The sequence below is a fragment of the Onychomys torridus genome, chromosome 1 (genome assembly GCF_903995425.1).
Source record: "Onychomys torridus chromosome 1, mOncTor1.1, whole genome shotgun sequence".
Taxonomy (NCBI): domain Eukaryota; kingdom Metazoa; phylum Chordata; class Mammalia; order Rodentia; family Cricetidae; genus Onychomys; species Onychomys torridus.
The window spans coordinates 103,369,112-103,382,794 of NC_050443.1; the positions used below are offsets into that span (position 1 = coordinate 103,369,112).

Sequence of the window (13,683 nt, forward strand, 5' to 3'; positions counted from 1 at the left end):
ATTACGAGAGAGAATTGAGGCACTGCAGCGGGTATTTGAACCTAAAAGGAGTGCAGCCAGCCAGGGTTTGCAGGAGGGTTTGGGGGTGCTTTGAGCTGTCTCCATGGCTCTGACTGGCTCAGATGCACACACCAACACCTTCACTGACCAGTGTTTGCAAAAGGATGGGCAGCAGCCCACATGACTGACAGGTTAAGAGAAAGCATTCCTCTTTTGTGTCTGTCTTGATCTTTCCTTTCTGTAGCTGTGTTCAAGGAACTTCCTACAGGTCCCCCATGGTTGGTGTTGGCTCCAGGCTTCCCTGAGACCTGGACCTCATGTCTGGGGAAAGAGTTCTTGGGGGAGCTAGCTTTTCTTTCTCCTTTTTCTGGTTTTCCTTCTTTTTCTCCTCTCTTCATCTTCACAGTGGACTTCCAAGGTCTTAGCCTGGAGTCTGAGAGCACTCAAAGGCTGGATAGTAGGGGAGTTACGATCTGCAGAGTTCCTGGTGTCAGTGAGTAAACTGTGCAGCCTCACGTTGTCAGGGATGCTCTCCCTACCCCCATGCAGAGGGCAAAATACTGAAGATGGCCTTGCCATGTGAATTTTCACTTTCCCTGTGTTACGGGTGAGTCAAGGAACCCGGGGATTGGCAGAGCTACGATTTGAACTCCATAGCCACCTCCATCCAACCCACTGAACTGCTTCTGAGTGTGGGCAGGAGGTGGCTCAGCATGCCACCCCCTCTCCACCACCTGCCAACTCAGCCAGCCCACTCTTCCTTCCCTCCATCTTATCAAGTGGGTTCTTGGGTATGTCCTGAGGAAATTCCACAGAAAGCTGCACAAATAACAGCCACTTGGGGAGCCAGACAGACTGATAGCATGGGGGCATGATGTGAGGCAGGATGCACAAGTGCAGAGGCTCTAGGATGGGGAAAATCATAGAGGAGGATTACAGGGCCACATAGGACACTCATCTCTAGGATCCTTGCAGGTGGAGCTAGGAAGGCAGACGGTTTTAGATGGAAATGAGAATTCCTATAGAGTTTGCAGAGGAGCAACTTGATCCAATTCATATTCATGAAAGAGTGGCCCAGTGTGGTGATCTCAGCGCTCAGGACACTGACACAGGAGGACAGCAGGTTCGAGACCAGCCTAGCTGCATGCTAAAATACTGACTCAAGGTGGAGGTGGGGGGGAAGAGGGGGCGGTGCGGCAGTGCTCTAGGCATGACCTGGGTGGGTGGGTAATACAGTCGAGGCTACTTAGTGCCCTGGTGCTTAAGTGAATGGTTGAGGGCTGGTCGTGTCCAGTGGGCGAATGAGCATTGACTTCTGAAGTAGAACTGTGCTCAGGGGAGGGTCTGATGTAAAAGTCATCAAAGTATAGCTGTTAGCCCTGGAGAAATCTCTGAGGCTCTCACATACCTTCCTGACTCTCCAACTAGCAGAGCTGGTCAAGGGGAGAAAAATGGTCATACTGCTCTTCTGCCCATGAGTCTTCTGAGAAGAAATAACAGGATAAGCCCTCTCTAACCCACTTCCTCTTTTTATTTTTTTAAAATCACTTCTTTGAGAAGAGATTTGCTTAACATATATTTTGGGCACTATAAGTGTACAATTCAATGTGTGGTGTTTTTTTTTTTTTTTTTTTTTTAAGTCAACTTGGTGAATTAGACACCATGACTGCGGCTAAGTTGCTAGAACATTCCGTCACCTAAATAGAGCGCTTGTGCGTGATGTCGGCCTCATCTGCACTCCCAATGCACCTGACATGCCTGCCTGTGTCTCCTGCTTTACTTCTTTTCTGGAGATGTCACATAAGCTGACAATAACATATCTTTTGTGTATAGCCTCTTGCACTCTGACTAGAGTCTGACTCGGCTGTGTGGTAGTATAGACGGCACTGCCACTCATTTCCTTGTTGAATAATATCCCATGGCATGGAAGTACCATACCAATGTGCTTTCATACACTGATGAGCCTTTGGGGGGATGGTGGCTTTCTTTCTTTCTTGATTTTGGATGTTACCAGCCTTTGTGTAAACAAGAATCCTCAGGCTTTCTGTGGTATACCTGGGGTTAACCTGCTGGGCTATATAACAATTCTGTGTTTACCTTTTCTATATTGTATTACCATCCACATCTAAGACTGGAATTACAGATGGGCCCCCATGCCCACCGGCCATTTATGTAAGTTCTAGGGAGCTGAACCCCAGTCCCCTTGCTTGCATAGGAAGTACTTTAATGGCTGAACCATTTCTCCAGACCTGGTCCTGAGATTTTGAACGGCAGCATTCCTAAGTGGGTGAGGTGATCTCTCACCCTGGGCTTGCTTTGCTTCTGCCTAATGACTAAAGACATCTGACATCTTTTCATGAACTTGGTAGTTATTTGTATATTTTTCTCTTTGTATTGTGTGTATATGTGTGTGTGCCTGTGAGCTTGTGCCCATGTGTGTGTGTGCCCTTGAAAGCCAAAGAAAGCATCTAATCACCTGGAACTGGAGTCACAGGCGTTGTGAGCCACCAGAACTCAGTCTTCTGGAAGAGCAATGAGCACTCTTAGCCACTCACTGATCCATCTCTCCAGCCTCTGTTTGTTTGCTTTTGATACGGGCTCTCACTGTGTACCCCAGACAGGCCTCAAACTTGCAGTCCTCTGGCCTTCATTTCCCACTGCTGGGACTGGAAGCTTGCAGGATTGTTAGATATTGTAGGAGGGAGGTTCAGGCGGGTAGAGCCCAGGTGCCCCACGGCGGGTGAGAGACAGAGATGCCATGTAGACAGCACTCAGTGAAGAGAGGAAGAGGGGGCGGAGAGAAAGAGGGAAAAAGAGAGACAGAGAGAGAGAAAAGGGTGAGGGATTCGAGAGGTGCGCACCTCGTGGGAGGAAGGCGGGAGAGGGAGAAGAGAGAAATGGGCTGAGTTTTTCCTTAAGAATAGGCTTTTACATCAAGACACAGGGTGGCCCCAAGGGGCGGTCAGAATATTAACACCACTGCTTTGCTAAAGCCATTCTAGTGATGTCTAGTGATTGTTCCATGGCCTTCCGGACTTTAAGTATTTAGGTCGTGCCATCATTTACAAAGGAAATCCTACCTTTGTTGTTGTTGTTTTAATTTCTTTTTCCTGCTGAATTGTCAGGTTAAAACTTTTGGTGCCAAGTTGAATAGCGATGGTAAAGTGGGCAACTTTAGGGGAAAGTTTCAGGTTTTTGAGGCTGTGAGCATGATGTTAGCTGAGAGTCTTTGGCTCCTGTCCTTTAGCAGGCTGAGGGAAGTCCCTTTCATCCCTAGTTTGCATGAGAACAGACATCCACGTGGTGTTTTCTTCCCTTAACCTCTGTGGTGGTGGACTCTGTCTGCTATTTGGTCAGGCTTTCATTGCTGACAAAGTCTTGATAGAACAATGGGGAAAGGGGAAGATTTGGGGGGTTGGAGGCTTCAGTGGTTTCAGTCCACTTGATCTGTAACTTCTGGGCCATGATGAGGCAGAGCATCATGATGGAGAGGGTGAGGAAGAGCAGGGCTGCTTCCCTCACATGAGCCAGGAAGCAGAGAGAGAGACAGATGAGGGAAGGCATACCTCCAGTGATCTACTCACTCCAACTTCCCAACAGTGCCATCAGACTATAAGTCCCCAAGTGGATGCCCTTTTGATGGGATCAGAGCCCCATGTTCCAATCAATTCACACAGCTAGGCAGCTTGCAAACAAGACTTAACACGCAGCCAAACCAAGCGGTCATGAATGAGAGTCTGTTTAGCTAGGTATTCATTTTTTTTTTCCAGTGTCCTTGTGGAGTTTTGTGTCTTATGTTCATAAGGACTGTTGCACTGTGGTATAGCAGATAATTCATAGATCCTGATAAAGGAAACTGTTTATTTAGAAATTATATTGGGAAGAACAACTCACTCAACAAGATAGGCAAAATCATCTCAGAGTCCTGGAAGGCTGGTGTCCTGTCCCACGCTGCTCCTGCCGCCTGAGTCCAGTCTGCACCATCCAAGCCCATGAGGGAGAGAAGGGGCCAGGTGTAGGTGCCCCTCAGCATAAGCTAGCCCGAGGCCACACCCTGGGGGCTGGTACTCCAAGGTCATAGGTGGAACAGGTATCCACTACACTGTAGTTTTCTATATTTCCCCTGTGGCGTCCTTGTCTAGAGTTGGTATCGTAGTGAGTTAGGAATCATTTTCTCCTCTTCTATTTTGTGGATAGTATGAAGTCAGTCCTTTCAGTGCTTGGCAGAATTCACCAGCAAAGGCTGGACTTGTCTTTGCTCGGAGTTTTTTTTAAGTTACTCGTTCAACTTCCTTCTTGTTATATCTATTAAGAGTTTTTTTTTTTTTTTTTTTTTTTTTTTTTTGAGTCAATTTTGGTGATGGGCAATTGCAAAATTCTGGTTTCTATGTGCAAGAAGGTACCATCTCCCTTTCCATTCTCTGATTTTATTTTAATTTTCTGTCTTTCTTGCTTAGTCGCACTAAAGGCTTGTTAAACTTTTCCAATTTCTGTTCAAAGAAATGACTTTTGGTTTTGCTGACCCTCTCTTCTGTTTTTCTAGTTTTTATTTATATCCACTCTAACTTGTATTACTTAATCTCCCCTGCAAGCCCTGGTTTCATTTTCTTTTTCTAGTTCCTTAAGGAGTACAGTTAAAGGACTGGAAAGATGACTCAGCAGTTAAGATTGTGTATTCCTCTTGGAAAGGACTTGAGTTCAGTTCCCAGTGTCCATGCCAGACAGCTGGTAAGCACCTATAATTTCTGGCTGCAGAGGAATCTGACACCTCTGGACTCTTCTGGCAGCTGCACATATGTACACACACAATTGAAAATTAAAAACAATAAAGGTCAAGATTCCAGCATTTGCAGGCCCGGCAATCATGTAAAAGAGTATCGTTAGGTTACTGATCTGTGTCTTATTTTAATGTATGTATCTGCAGCTATAACTCTCTTGGCTTTCAATACACCCCCCATAACTTTTGGTGTGCTGATATTTTGGCTTTCTAGCATTATGACAAAACACCTGAGAACTCAGTTTAAAAAGAGGAAAAATTAATTTTGGCTCAAGGTTTCAGAATTTTCACAGTCTATGGTTGCTTTTGAACCTGTGCAAGGGAATACATAGTGATGGATGTGTGTGAAGGAAAAAACTTGTTTATCTCAGTGGGGCCAAGAATCCAGGGAGAGAGGCTGGAGTTCCCATTTCTCCCTCAGGAATACACCTCTCTAATGATCTAACTTCTATCTATCTTCCCACTAGGTCCCACCTCCTAAAAGCTTTGCCACCTCCCAACAGCACCAGAGGCAGAAGGCCAAACCTTGAGAACATGGGCCTTGGGTGACATTCATGATTCATGTCACCAAAGTTGTGTTCATTCACCTTTGCTTTCTAATCTCTTTTGTGAGTCCTGTGACCCATTGGGCTGGTTGGGGTGTGATGTGTAATTTCCACACTGCTGTACACTTTCTGCTTTCCTAACACTGTGGTCAGAGAAGGCAATGTCATCTCAATTTTTTTTTTTTTTTTTTTTTTTTTTTGAGACAGCATTTCTCTATGTAGTCCTAACTATGCTAGAACACGCTATGTAGATCAGGCTGACCTCGAACTCACAGAGATCCACCTGACTCCGCCTCCCCAGTGCTGGAATTAAAGTGTGCGCCACCACAATCCAATCTTTTTAAATTCATTGTCTTAGTTACTTTTCTATTGCTGTGAAGAGACGCCATGACCACCATGGAAACTTATAGAAGAGCTTATTGGAGCTCACAGTTCCAGAGGGTGAGTCCATAACTCCATCGGTGGGGGCAGTGGCAGGAGGCAGGCAGGCAAGGTGCCAGAGCAGTAGCTGACAGCTCACAGCTGATCCACAAGCACAAGACAAAAGTGTGGGGTCCTGCCCCACCGGGAACTTAGGTCCCCTGAGAAGGGAGAGCTGGAACTGAGGAAAGGTAAGTAAGGCTGCTTGCCTGTTCCCCAGCCTCCCTTTTTCCCTGGGGAGAATATCAGACGCAGCAGGGAGCCAAGTCAGGCAAGGACTCATTTATTTAAAAACAACAAGCTCTTTTTAAAGCACAAATAAAACAAGACTGGGGGGGTGCAGATGCCCCATTGGGACATCAGCTTAAAGGTTACCCAGTCACACACATAGTCTTCAGTATTTACAGTATTGTCTATGAGGGAATCATGTACTGATGTCATCTTTCTTGACCTGAAGCCCCAATCATAGTTTTTTGTAAACAACTTGGGTTCCACCCTCTACACTTTCCCTGGGGGCCAGCTTTGCTAGCACCTGGCTCCATAGGCCCTTCCCCCACACAAAAAGAGAACTAACTGGGAATAGGCCACCCAAAGTGACACACTTCCTCCAACAAGGCCACGCCTCCTAATTCTTTTAATCCTTCTCAAACAGTGTCACTCCCTGATGTCTAAGTATTCAAATACGTGAGTCTACCCCAGCCATTTTCATTCAAACCACCACATTCATGAAGACTTGTGTGGCTTAACACATGATGTGCCTTGTAGACTGCTTCGTCTGTTCTTTCTGGCCATAGTTGATTTTGGTGGGGTGCTATGCTTGTCTGTTGCTCTAATTGGTTTTTATCATTCCAATTTTCTTTTCTCAGTGCCTTCTGCCTAGCTGATCTCACCAGTTATGTGACATTGAAGTTGCCAACTATTATTGTATGACACCTGTGTTCTTGTTCAGTTTTGTCAATATTTGCTTCATCTATTCTTGGGTTCCAATATTGGATGCATATGTGCATGGATATTATATATTCTCCATGAATTTGTGTTTAATTAGCATATAATCTTGTTTAGCTTTTGAAATAACTTTCCTCTGCCTCTCTATTGTTCATACTGTAACTACTCAGAGCTCTTGGTTTTTCTGCATGAAATGTCTGAAAGGATAAATGGCGGCGCTGGCTGGTCAGCCCAAGAGTCATGGGCCATGGTTACCGGAGTTAGAATGGGCTTTATTAGAAAGAGGGGACAGGAGGGAGAAGCCAGGCCTGGCAGGGGAGGGAAACAGGGCAGAGCAGACGGCAGAAAGGAAACAGAAAAAGGGGGGTTGGGGGTCCGCGTCCAGCTTTTTAAGGCTGGTCCGTCATCGCCTGCTGATGACGTAAGACGTTAAACCCAGAAGACTGAGAGCAGGATCCTAACAATGTCCCCTTGAATCTTTTCACTTTAAACTTACTTATGTCTGTGGACAGTATATAGTTGGGTAATGTTTTTTAAATCCATTCTGCATGTGTATCTTAAACACCCTTTACGCTGCTAAGTATGAAGCGATTACTAGCAGGCTTTGCTCTGCATTTTGCTGTTTGTCTCTGGCTGGCATTCCGTTCCCTCGGTTGATTGAGTTTTCTCCTACAGCATCGTTTATAGGCTCTCCTCGTTTCAAGTCTGTCTGTTTTTTAAAATTATTTTTTAATGATTACCTTTGACTTTGCATTCAACACAGGGAATTTATAAAGATGTAATTTGAGTTTAATTCAATTTGGTATTAATAACATTCAAAACTCTACTTCTGCTGGGTGTGGTAGTACCTGTGATCCAAGAATATGACAGGCGGAACTACAGGGTCACACATCCAGGGACAGCATGAGCTACACAATGAGACCCTACCAGAGAGAAGATAGAGGGAAACACACACATTCACACACACACACACACACACACACACACACACACACACACACACAGAGAGAGAGAGAGAGAGAGAGAGAGAGAGAGACAGACAGACAGACAGACAGACAGACAGACAGAGAGAAGAGACTTCTAGATAATCCCACAGCTTCTCTCTTTCTAATATTATTGTCACAAACTACACCTTTATTTAATACCCACTAACAGATCTATATTTATTTTCTATGCACTTAACCTTATTTTGGGGGGGGGGGCGGGCGTTCAAGTTAAAGTTTCTCTGTGTGTAGCCCTGGCTGTCCTGGAATCCTCACTGTGCCCAGACTGGCCTCAAACTCAGAGGTCTGCCTGCCTCTGCCTCCCGAGTGCTGGGATTAAAGGTACGTACCACACTTGGATTATGCATTTGTTTTTTAAGTCATATGGGAAACAAAAGGTGCTGGGAAATAAAAAATACCAAGTCCTAGCATTAGGGAAACTGAGGCAGAAGGCTTGTCCTAAGTTCAAGGACAGCCTGGGCATTGTAGTGAGTTCTAGACCAGCATGAGCTCAAGTGAGACTCTGGGTCTTGTTTGTGGCAAGTTGTGTCTGTCTTGCTGGTCCTCTGACTTTCTCAAGATGCACATCAATTACTTGACTTAAAATTTAATTCTGGGTGGATTTACCAGTCATCAAATGAATTGGCATTTAGGAGCGCTGGCCCACTGAAGAGTCTAGTGTGGGAAGAGGTTTTCAAAATTCGGAGGCATTTGTATCATGTTCTCAAATCACGTCCCTGCTGATGTGATTTCAGAGTCTGATATAAACCAAGGGGCAGAGGTGACAGCAGGGTGACCATGTCCCCTCTGCTCATTTGCACATAACAGAGTGCACTGTGATTTACTGGTATTTCCTTCGTATTTGGCCACTGATGAATATGTCCATAAAACAAACACAAGAGTAACTGAGTGAGTGAGGAGTTCCCAATATCAGTGCCATGATGTGCAGCCCAGCCTTTCTCCTGGGTCCCTAGATAGCTCCTTCCTGTGACTTGTTCCAGTGAAATAGCCCCTATTCTTCCTTAGCAGTATTCCTCAGCAGACCACTTTATCTATCAGAGGGACTCCACAGCTTTGGGTTTCAAAAAAGACCAGAGGAATTAAAGTCCTGAACCATGGAGAGCAACATGGCAGTGAGCAAACTGTGTCTGAGCCTCCCTAAAGGAGGTTTGTTTTGGCTCATGGTTTCAAAGGTTTGCATCCAGAATTGCTTGCCTCTGTGAATCCATTGCTGTGGGCCTTCAGTGAGGCAGAGCTTTATGGGAGAGAAGACAGAGAAGAACAGAACTGTTTACACCTCATGGCAGGGTGGAGAGGGCAAGGTAGGGGTGGTGGTCTGATTGAAAATGGCCCCCTTAAGCTCATATATGTAAGTGCTTAGTCATCAGTAGTGGAACTGTTTGAGGAGGATTTGGAGGTGTGGCCTTGTTGGAGTAAGTATGTCCCTGGGGGTGGGCTGTGGGGTTTCAAAAGCCCACATCCCAGGCCCAGTGTCTTTGCCTACCTACTGTATGTTGATCAGGATGTAAAGCTCTCAGCCACTGCTCCAGCATCATGCCTGTCTGCTTCCTGCTATGATAATCATGGACTAACCCTTTGAAATTGTAAGCAAACACACAACTAAATGCTTTCTCTTGTAAGAGTTGCCTTGGTCATAGTATCTCTTCATAGGAATAGAACAGTAACTAAGACAGTAGACATTGTGTGTAGTGACTCACTTCCTCCAGTCAGTGCACCCTCTCTAGTTCCCAGCCACCTATTCAAGTCTTAGTCCATCACAGAGTAATTCATTGATTAGGTCAGAAGCCTCATGATCCAATCATTTCTCAATAGTGTATCATCTGGAGACCAGGTCTTTACCAAAAGAGCCTGTGGGGTACCAGAGAAGGGTAGGCAGCCAATCAAAGTGCTTTAAGGCAACTAGAGCTGAACCCAGTGGGACTCCTGGGAGACAGTAGGCCATGCTTCCAGAGTGCCCCTGGGGTGGAATAAAAATCTGAACTATTTTTTTCACCCGTTACAAGGTGAGGCCTGTTTGAGAAACAGGTGGGCCTGTGGCCATTTGGCTCTGTGCACTGGAGTTGCCCTCTATGGTGGCAGTCTGTTTGAAGGGCAATAGAGTAAGAGAAGTCACTGCTAATTATGACTACAGCAGGGTAATGAAGTGGAGGCAGGCCATGAAGACAGGAGCCCTGGACAGTCATCTGGAAAGACAACGAGCAGTTGAAAAGATGGAGGAATGTAGGTGGATTTTTCTTTTTGGGCCACCAGCTCACAAAAAAATGACACAGAGATTTATTATTAATTACAAAAACTAGGCTTGTTTTTAGCCCATTCTTTTAACTTAAATTAACCCATTTCTAGTAATTTTTGTGCTGCCATGTGGCTCATGGTTTGTTACCTCATCTCCTACCTGTCATGCTTCCTCTCCATCTTCCCAGTGTCTTCTGTGCCCGGAGATTCTGCCTAGCTATTGGCCATTCAGCCTTTTATTAAGCCAATCACAGTGACACATCTTCACAGTGCACATAAAGATTAATCCACAACAGAGGAGGGCACCCCAAAACATGGAACCAGGCTTTCCATGTCTAAGTCAGTGAGGGATGATAAGACTCACAAAGAGAAAGGGGGAATTGGGCTGCTGATGGGGAAGTGTGGGGTCTGTGGGTACAGCAACCCTGCAGTCTATACAGAAGAGAGGGGTAGGTGACTATGTTGAGAAAATGGGAGGTGACAGCAAACCAAATGAAGAGAAAGAGAAGGAAAGTGGTGAGGCTGGGGTTGAGGGACTATAGGGAAGAACAGTACAGAGGGCCAGAGGGCAGTGACCCAACCCAGACTCAGCTCTTGGATGAGCCGCAGCATGGGTGTGTGACTGCAATGGCTAATTCTGGGAATGATGACGTCCTGATGTGGGTGGCGAGGACCCCGTGGCTATGAGAATGAGAGGAAGTGGTGAGGCTGGAGCTGGGAGGGGCTTCTCATGGGGGAGGGGCTCAGTAGCCATAGATGATGATTCTAGAGTGAGGAGGGAGCACTGGACTGAAGACCTGAGGCCCCTGAAGACCATCAACCAAAGAGGGCCAGGGCTGATGAAAGAAATAGGAGCCACAGAATATGCCAAGTTCAGTTTCCCAGAAGCCAATCTGTGTTGTGGGCTAAAACTGTCACTACAGTTGCCCACTGCCTCCCAGGCACAGGCTTGCTTCCTTTTTAGAAGGTCCACAGTCCTCAGTAGTCCCTGAGAGGACCTGCTGGAGGCTGTGGGGCCCAGGTTCTGTAACCTTGTAGTGCCACCACTCCACTGAGGCAGGTCTGCATAGTCAACCTTCACTGTGAAACTATCCTGGACATTCAAGGTCTATCCTCTCTGGGCCATACTCCCACCAAAGGCTGTGCAAACCACAAGTGTCTCCAAGTATCTCTAGGTGTCCCTTGGGCACCCAAACTTCCCTCAGGCTAAGAACCACAGAATGAAGACTTCCCCAGGGTAAGTGTGCTAGACAGCTGGAAGGCTGGAGGAACAGAGAAGAGGGAAGTTAGGATTGTGTACTCAGGGACCAGTATTTTACCTGCTCCTGGGCCAGGCTGAAGGTGCATACTGAGGGGGTATGTTGTAGACAGACTTTTCTTTTTGGGCTGCCAGCTCACAAAAAAACAACATGGAGATTTATTATTAATTATGAAAGCTTGGCCTTAGCTTAGGCTTGTTCCTAACTGGCTCTTATTCACTTTGGACACCCGATTGCCCCAGCCTGAGGAATGGCTTTCTGAGAAGGACTTTGAAGAAGCAGGTAAGTAGACTCTAGCTCTGGCTCTCTCTGAGCCCCGTGGTCTTTCTCTGCCTTTTACGTAGCAGCACCATGCTGGGACTCTGAGCTGTCCTGTGCCTGTGTTGCCGCAGCTGGGGACACAGAGGCACAGAAGGCTATGCAGTGAGACTGAGCAGAGCCAAGGCTGAGGTCCCTTGTTCCATTGGCTTAGAATGTCTGGGGGCCTAAGTGTGTACTTGCAGGATGTTGGAGGGCTGTGGAAGCAGGGGCATGGCTAGTATGATCCCTTGCCCAAGCAAACTAACTGCCTGCAAGAAGTGGTATGGAGGGGACAGTGAGATCTGCATGGTAGACAGTCTGTCAGGGGCACTGGGCAGCTTCCAGGGGGCCAGCGGAGGGCATCAGAGATGACCAACCACTGCGCTTTATTCTTTGAATTCCATCTAATCCTTCCAGGCAGGTGGGGTGCCTACTTCACAGGTAAGGAAACCTGGCTCCACAGGGCAAGTATGAATTTCCTCATGGGACTCGCCAGGATATGGCAAGGTGGGCAGTCCAACCAGGTGTTGCCATCCAAATCCAGGGCATGTGTTAGATGGTAAGAGGCAACATTTTTTTTTTTCTGAGACAGGGTTTCTCTAAGTAGCTTTGTGCCTTTCCTGGAACTCACTTTGGAGACCAGGCTGGCCTTGAACTCACAGAGATCGGCCTGCCTCTGCCTCCTGAGTGCTGGGATTAAAGGCATGAGCCACCCTGCCCGACGAGGCACCACTTCTTACACTGGGAGGAGAAGGGGGTCCGGAGGTTGTTGGAGGCATAGCCTGGAAGGATGGAAAAGGCAAAGGCCGAGTGGTCGGGTGGAGAAGCCGTAGGAGTTAATGACTGTACTCAGAACTTGCCAAAGGACCCCAGCAGGCCCCAGAGGCATTAGAGTACCACAATCAGCTCCATGGAGAATGTCTGTGCTCTCTGAGGCAGCCTGGGTGTTAGAGCACATGGTCGCCTCTTGGAGAACCTGGGCAAGTCTCTCTGCTTCTTCCAGCCTCCTGGGTCCTTGTTTCCCCCCTCTGTAAAGTGGGGAGCAAGGTGCCTCTATCTCTGTGAGGCAGCTTATGCGAACTCCAGGACAACAGATGTCAAGACTGTGACTTCAGGCGCTCCCAACCCCAGGTACCCTTCCTGACCTGTGGAGGAGGGGAGGGCCAGATGCTAGGAGCTGTGCAGAGTGCAGAAAGGCTAGAACAGCCCTATCCACAGAACTGCAGGTACTTGGAGACCTCCCAGAAGCCTTAGAGTCCAGATGAGGCCAGTGGTCCCATGCAACCCAGTGCATAAATGGCAATGCCGGGTTCCTGGGGGAACATACCTGTCCTTGCGTTAAGAACGATGGGGACAGTCAGAACAGAAATTGGAGCCCAGCCTGTATGACAGGGTCCCACCCTGTGGGAAGACCCACGAACTGGAACACTACTTAAGGTCCGTTCCTCAGAGGGCACTGGCCATGTGATCCCCAGAGCGGGGTGTTCTCTGCAGTAGCCCTGACCTAGAGCCAGTGTCTAGTCCTCCCTGGACCTCACAGAGAGAACGAGAGAACTCCTGCCTGATAGGCAGGGGAGATTAGGTCCTCACCCAAGGCTTCAAATGTTCCCACCTCTAGAGGCCTCTTCAGGCTTCTTTGGCCTGAGAGAGGGAGGTGAGAGTTGGCATCATGAGAGGCTTCCGGCACTGGAAGGTAGGGCTGCCGGGAAGAACAGTGTGGAAAGATGGAAGAGAGGCAGGCGTGCTACATGCTTGGAGAGGAGTGGAGGGGGGGTAGTGATTTCCTTACTGTACCAGGGCCAAGCAGCACGAGCTAGGCATGAGAAGAAGGGGTGTGCTTTCTCCCCAAGCCAGGCCCTGTGCATGTGCAGGGGGAGTAGCCACAGCCAGTCAGCGCCCTCAACACAGGGAGGCCTGCAGGACTCACAGATGGGTCAGCCAGGGACAGCAGCTGGTTTTCTTTAAACACTAGGTGTCCGCCTTGTTGCCACTGACTAACAAGGGAAGGTTCTTTCTCCGTGCAACCTAGTCTGGTTCAAAATTGTGATTCTCCTGCCTCAGCCTCCTGAGGGCTGGCATTACAGGCGTGTGCGGCCCACTGTACCACATGGCTCTGGTGGTGCTTCAGCGCTTGCAAAAGAGAAAACCGAAACTTGGAGAGGGGAGGGGGTTTTCAAGGGCCACCCAGGGAGCCACTTGGA

General features: G+C 47.6%; 1 protein-coding gene across 3 annotated transcripts in view; it reads left to right on the plus strand.

Moving 5' to 3' along the window:
* Positions 1-11,405: 11,405 nt before the first annotated feature.
* The window catches only part of Il21r (interleukin 21 receptor), a 31,035-nt gene continuing 28,757 nt past the window's right edge, over positions 11,406-13,683 (plus strand). For 2 of the 3 annotated variants that reach the window (XM_036193665.1, XM_036193669.1), the window contains exon 1: positions 11,406-11,464. The gene's annotated coding sequence lies outside the window, so the exon portion shown is untranslated. The remainder of the gene's footprint in view (positions 11,465-13,683) is intronic. The other variant, XM_036193673.1, reaches the window with a different exon arrangement.